The sequence below is a fragment of the Oryctolagus cuniculus genome, chromosome X (assembly GCF_964237555.1).
Source record: "Oryctolagus cuniculus chromosome X, mOryCun1.1, whole genome shotgun sequence".
NCBI classification, from domain to species: Eukaryota; Metazoa; Chordata; class Mammalia; order Lagomorpha; family Leporidae; genus Oryctolagus; species Oryctolagus cuniculus.
Genome location: NC_091453.1, coordinates 11,464,995 through 11,471,258, shown reverse-complemented (window position 1 = coordinate 11,471,258; position 6,264 = coordinate 11,464,995).

Here is a 6,264-nt window from a genome sequence, read left to right as displayed (position 1 = left end):
GAATACTTTAATCTAGACAAATTAACAAATAAAGTTAACCATAACAGAAATAACAAAATAACAAAAAGAACTTCACATTAAGATTAGAACAGAAGTAGGCAGACAGTGTTGGTACTTCTCAATGAGAGTTAATCAAGCCTAACAAGCAAGAATTTCTCAGAACATGGGAGAAAGAGCACTAAGAAAAGTTTGGATTAATTAAACTCACCAAGAAGCCAAGAATTTTGTAAAACAGTGCTTTAGAAATGACATATATTATTTCCATAGTATAATCACCAGTACTCCGTGTTAAAGAGAATATAAATACTAAAGTAGGATCTCTTGTTTCTAGTGACAGTATAAAAGGTTATTCAGATCAAATCAAATTTTGAAAAAGGGGGGTGGGGCAAGCTGGATAAATCTGTTTTAATCACTTTAAATTTTAGACAAAGAGTATTCAGAGAGATGAGAGTACTACTGGAACACCAAAGCCATGTATGTCTACACAGGGCATTTGCTTATACCAAAACTATACACTTGGGCCTTGGTTCAGAGGGGCCACAAATCAAGGTCCAAGGGTTAGCCAGACTTAGGAAGCTTTATAGGAGGACATCTACACATTAAGCTGTGATCACAAAAGATCATACAGATCCAAAACCAATTCCTGGATCCCAAGATGTGAAAGGGAAGGGCAGGGAGGGAGGATGGAAGTTAACAGAGAAAAGTGAGCCATCTCAAGGGGAAACCAGATTCCACAGGAAAAAAGACAATACAGAAAGAAGAAAATCTCAAAAAGTTGTAATTAATATCTTCAAAGAGGTAAGATATTACAACTATAAAAACAAAAAGAGAATGGCATTTAAAAAGCACATTTAGCCGGCGCCGTGGCTCACTAGGCTAATCTTCCACCTTGCGGCGCCAGCACACCGGGTTCTAGTCCCTGTCGGGGTGCTGGATTCTGTCCCGGTTGCCCCTCTTCCAGGCCAGCTCTCTGCTGTGGCCAGGGAGTGCAGCAGAGGATGGCCCAAGTGCTTGGGCCCTGCACCCCATGGGAGACCAGGAGAAGCACCTGGCTCCTGCCATCAGATCAGCGCGGTGCGCCAGCCGCAGTGCGCCGGCCATTGGAGGGTGAACCAACAGCAAAGGAAGACCTTTCTCTCTCTCTCTCTCTCTCTCACTGTCCACTCTGCCTGTCAAAAACTAAAAAATAAATTTAAAAAAGCACATTCAACAATTTAAAAAGTTCTTGGAAATTAAAATTAGATGCAAACTTTAAAACTTAAGTGATTAAGGTAAAATGAGGGAAATCTCCCACAGAAAGTAGAATTTATAAACAGATGGAAAATAGGAGGGAAAAGACTAAGAACCTAGGTGGATCTGTCCAAAAGATTCATTATTTAATCTCTTGAGATTCTAGAAAAAAAAATTGGAGAAACAATCAAAGTATCGGCATAACAAATTCCCTTCCCTGACAGGGCCAGCACTGTAGCACAGCTGGTTAAAGCCCTGCTCTGTAGCACCAGCATCCCATACAGGCACCAGTTCTAGTCCCCATTGCTCCACTTCCTTTTTAAAAAAAATTATTTTATTTATTTGAAAGAGTTACAGAGAGGTAGAAACAGAGATATTTGTCTTTCATCCTCTGGTTCACTCTCCAGATGGCTGCAACAGCTGAAGCTGCGCTGATCAGAAGCCAGGAGCCTGGAGCTTCTTCTGGGTCTCCCACACGGGTGCAGGGGCCCAAGGACTTGCGCCATCTACTACTGCCTTCCTAGGCCATAGCAGAGAGCTGAATCAGAAAAGGAGCAGCCGGGACTAGAACTGGCATGCATATAGAATGCCAGAGCTTCAGGCCAGAGCTTTAACCCACTGCGCCACAGTGCTAGCCTCTTGCTCCACTTCCAATCCAACCCCCTGCTATTGTGCCTGGGAAAGCAGTGGAGGATGACCCAAGTCCTTGGGTCCCTGCACCCATGTGGGAGACCTGGAAGAAGCTCCTGGCTTGGAATGGCTCATATCTAGCCACTGCAGCCATTTGGGGAGTGAATCAGTGGATGCAAGATCAATCTCTATCTCTACCTTTTTGTAGCTCTATCAAATAAATAAATCTTTGAAAAAAATCATCTCTGAACTGAGTAACATAACTTTCTAGAATCATAGAGGCTTCCATAAAATCAGCACAACAAATTTGTAAAAGGACACATACTAACTCTCATTACATGAAGTCAGAACAAAGAAAAGATTCTAAAAAGACTGGGATCAGAATAGTTTAAGATTTCTTAATAGTAGATTCTAGAGAACCACAAAGCAATAATTGGCAATTAGGAGGAAAAAATGATTTCCCAAATAGAATTCTAAACTCAAACTAAAAATCTCATGTGTAGTTACAATTGTAGCTATTTTTCTGTCATTTATTTTCCATGTATCCTTTCTTAGGAAGTCACAGAAAATTAAATATGCTCTATATAATGAGAGAGCAAGGTAAGAAAATGACAAGGGATCCACAAAATAAAAGATGCAAGACAGGAACATAGCAAAAGGAGACTCAGAAAGACAACTATAAAAGTGGCCTAAAATTTCATCAACCAGAAAAGGATGGAGGCCTTCAGAAGTAATATCCTCAGGAAAACAATCAATACTTCAGTTCTCCATTTGGAATACAATTTTGATGAGTATATAACAAATCTGATAAAACATACAGAAAAAAATAAAGTTTAAAGGACATGTATTAAAAATGGGTCAATTATTACTTTTGAGAAAAACAAGCTATTTAAGAAAGAAAAGGTAACCAAAGACATAATTTGGGTCAGTGGTAAATAATCTATATATAAGCATAAGGTAAATATTGACTCCTGAGATACACAAAAATAAGGGCAAAATATATGAAAATGAAGGACGGGCAAGTGTAGATCACAAGTATGTGCATTTGAATGAAACAGCAAAACTCTCGTCTACCATAGCTGGAAGTCAATAGACTGTTATAAAATTAATGAATCAAAAAAAATTTTTAAGTATATTACTTTACATATGGAAGAATATTATCAACAGCTATAATTATTGAAAACAATTTGCCCAAAAGCAGCAAAGTTGGAAGGAGAAAAAGAGTAGGTAGGTAATTGCCTCATTATAAACGTTTTTATAGTTTTTATTTTTTGAACTATACACATATTATACTGATGTAAAACAAAAATTTAACTTATGACCAATAAAAACAACCATGCTCCATTTCAGTTAAATTTCTCTATCATGAGTAAAAGGATACTTAACATGTCTCAGAAGAGATTACTTTCAAGGGTTTGGGGGGTTTGTTTTATTTTTGTTTTTGGACAAAAAGAGTAGGCGAACGCTATGTGGCATGAAGTACTTGACATTCTTCTACATGATTTGTATAAATTATTGCATGAAATCAACACAATCATCTACATAAATAATATCACTGTCTTTCAATATAGGAAGAAGCTGAGACTTAGAAAGATTAAGTAACTTGACTATACTACAGGGAAGTTATAACAGCTTAGTACTGGCATCAAAAAAAAAAAAAACATAAAGGGGAGAGTGATCCAACATGGGAAGTGAGATACTCAGCAGACTCATAGAATGGCGGATGTCCTAAATAGCACTCTGGCCTCAGAATCAGCCCTAAAGGCACTCAGATCTGGCTGAAAAGCCCATGAGAGTATTTCAGGCATGGAAAGCCAAGACACTCTGGCAAAAAGATCTCTGTGAGTGAGATCCCAGTGGAAAGAACAGGTCTTCAAAGAGGGAGGTGCCTTTCTCTGAAGGGAGGAGAGAACCTCCACTTTGACTATGACCGTGTCTAAACAAGATAAGAGTCGGAGAACTCAAGGGGCTTCCATAGCCTTGGAAACTCATAACTGGTGCATAGGGAGATTACTGATGCCATAAACAGGAGTGTCAATTGGTAAAGTCAACAACAGGAGTCACTGTGCACTTACTCCTCATGTAGGATCTCTGTCCTTAACGTGCTGTACACTGAGGCTTAATGCTATAACGAGTACTCAAACAGTATATTTCACTTTGTGTTTCTATGGGGGTGCAAACGACTGAAATCGTTACTTAATGTACACTAAACTGATCTTCTGTAAAAAAAAAAAAGAAAAGAAAAGAAAAGAAAAAAGAAAGAAATTATCAATTCCCAATTTGACTCTCACTGGGATTAAACATGACAATAGGTCTGATCTGATTTCATCATCATTTAAAAAAAATCATCTATTATTTTTCACTTTATGTTTTTGTGTGGGAGCAAACTGTTGAAATACTTACTTAAGGTATACTAAGCTGATCTTCTGTATATTAAGATAATCGAAAATGAATCTTGATGTGAATGGAAGGGGAGAGGGAGTGGGAAAGGGGAGGGTTGTGGGTGGGAGGGACGGTATGGGGGGGGAAGCCATTGTAACACATGAGTCGTACTTTGGAAATTTATATTCATTAAATAAAAGATTAAAAAAAAAAAAAAAAAAAACAAACAAACAAAAAAAAAAACAGATGGGTAGACCAAGGAACAGAACAGCAATTCTAGAAAGCAATCTACACATCTATAATCAAATTATCCTTGACAAAGAACCTAAAATCAATTCTTGGGCAAGGACAGTCTCCTCAACAAATGGTGCTGGGAAAACTGGATCTCCACATGCATAAATATGAACCAAGACCTTTACCTTACACTTTATACAAAAAATACACTCAAAATGGATCAAATCTAAATGTAAGACCTGATACCATCAAATTACTAGAGAACATTGGAGAACCCTGCAAGACATTAGCATAGGCAAGGAATTTTAGGCAAAGACCTCAGAAGCACAGGCAATCAAAGCCAAAATTGGAAAATGGGATTACATCAAATTGAGAAGCTTCTGCATTGCCAAAGAAACAACTCGGCAAAGTGAAGAGGCAACTGACAGTTTAGGAGAAATTATTTGCAAACTACACAACTGATAAAGAATTAATTTCCAGAATCTATAAAGAGCTCAAAAAACTAAACAATCCAATTAAGAAATGGGCAGAGGACTTGAACAGCTATTTTTCAAAAGAGGAAATCCAAATGGCCAACAGACACATGAAAAAATGCTCAAGATCACTAGCCATCAGGGAAATGCAAATCAAAACCACAATGACGTTTCACCTCACTCCTGTTAGAATGGCTTTCGTACAGAAATCAACCAACAATAAATGCTGGCAAGGATGTGTGGAAAAGGTACCCTAATCCACCGTTGGTGCGAATGTAAACTGGTACAACCACTGTGGAAGACAGAATGGAGATACCTAAGAAATCTGAATATAGACCTACCATATGACCCAGCCATCCCACTCCTGGGAACTTACCAAAGGAAATGAAAATTAGCATATAAAACAGTTATCTGTACCCCCATGTTTACTTCAGCTCAATTCACAATAGCTAAGATATGGAATCAACCTAGATGTCTGTCAGCTGAAGATTGGATAAAGAAATTATGGGGATATGTACAGCATGGAATACTAGAGTGGTTTAAAAAAATAAAGCCTGCTTTCAAAAAAAAATGGATGAAACTGGAAAACATTAAATTTAGTGAAACAGGCCAGTCCCAAAATGACAAATACCATATATTCTCCGTAATCTGTGGTAATTAATATAGTTCCTAAAAGGTAATCTGTAGAAGAAAAAGTGACATTTTGAGATGTGATGAGTTTGAACAGCCCTTGTCAACTGTTGAGCAACAGTGTTTTTTTTTTCTTCATACTATTTGTTGAACTCTTTGCTTAGTGTACAGTTAAACTTATTTGAATGAAGTTTAAAATAGATCTTAGTAAAAAAAAATGAGAATAGGAGAGGGAGGAGGAACAAGGGTTGGAGTGGGAGAGAGTGTAGGTTGAGAAGAATCACTATGTTCCTAAATTTGTATATAGGAAATGCATGAAGTTTGTATACCTTAAATAAAAGGTTTTTTAGGTAAAAAAAAAAAAAACATAAAATCATACAATCCTCATTTTAAAAAGTAAGCTGGCTATGGCCACAAAGCTGCTAAAGCAAAGAGCCAAGATTCAAATCCAGAATTGTCTGTCTGAAGCCAGTGCCCTTCACCACTAACACTATCTTGGCTTTCTGGGACTCAACCCCCACCTTGCTTCTTCCACTTCTTCATCCAACAGCTTATTAGAATCCACTTCTCTTACTAAATCCTGTAATTTCCTCTTAATAAAAACCTGAAGTTAACTGGGAGAAGATTTTTCAGCCAAGTATGAAATAAGCTACCTCATTATGCTCTAATGAAGAAAAGCTGTCAA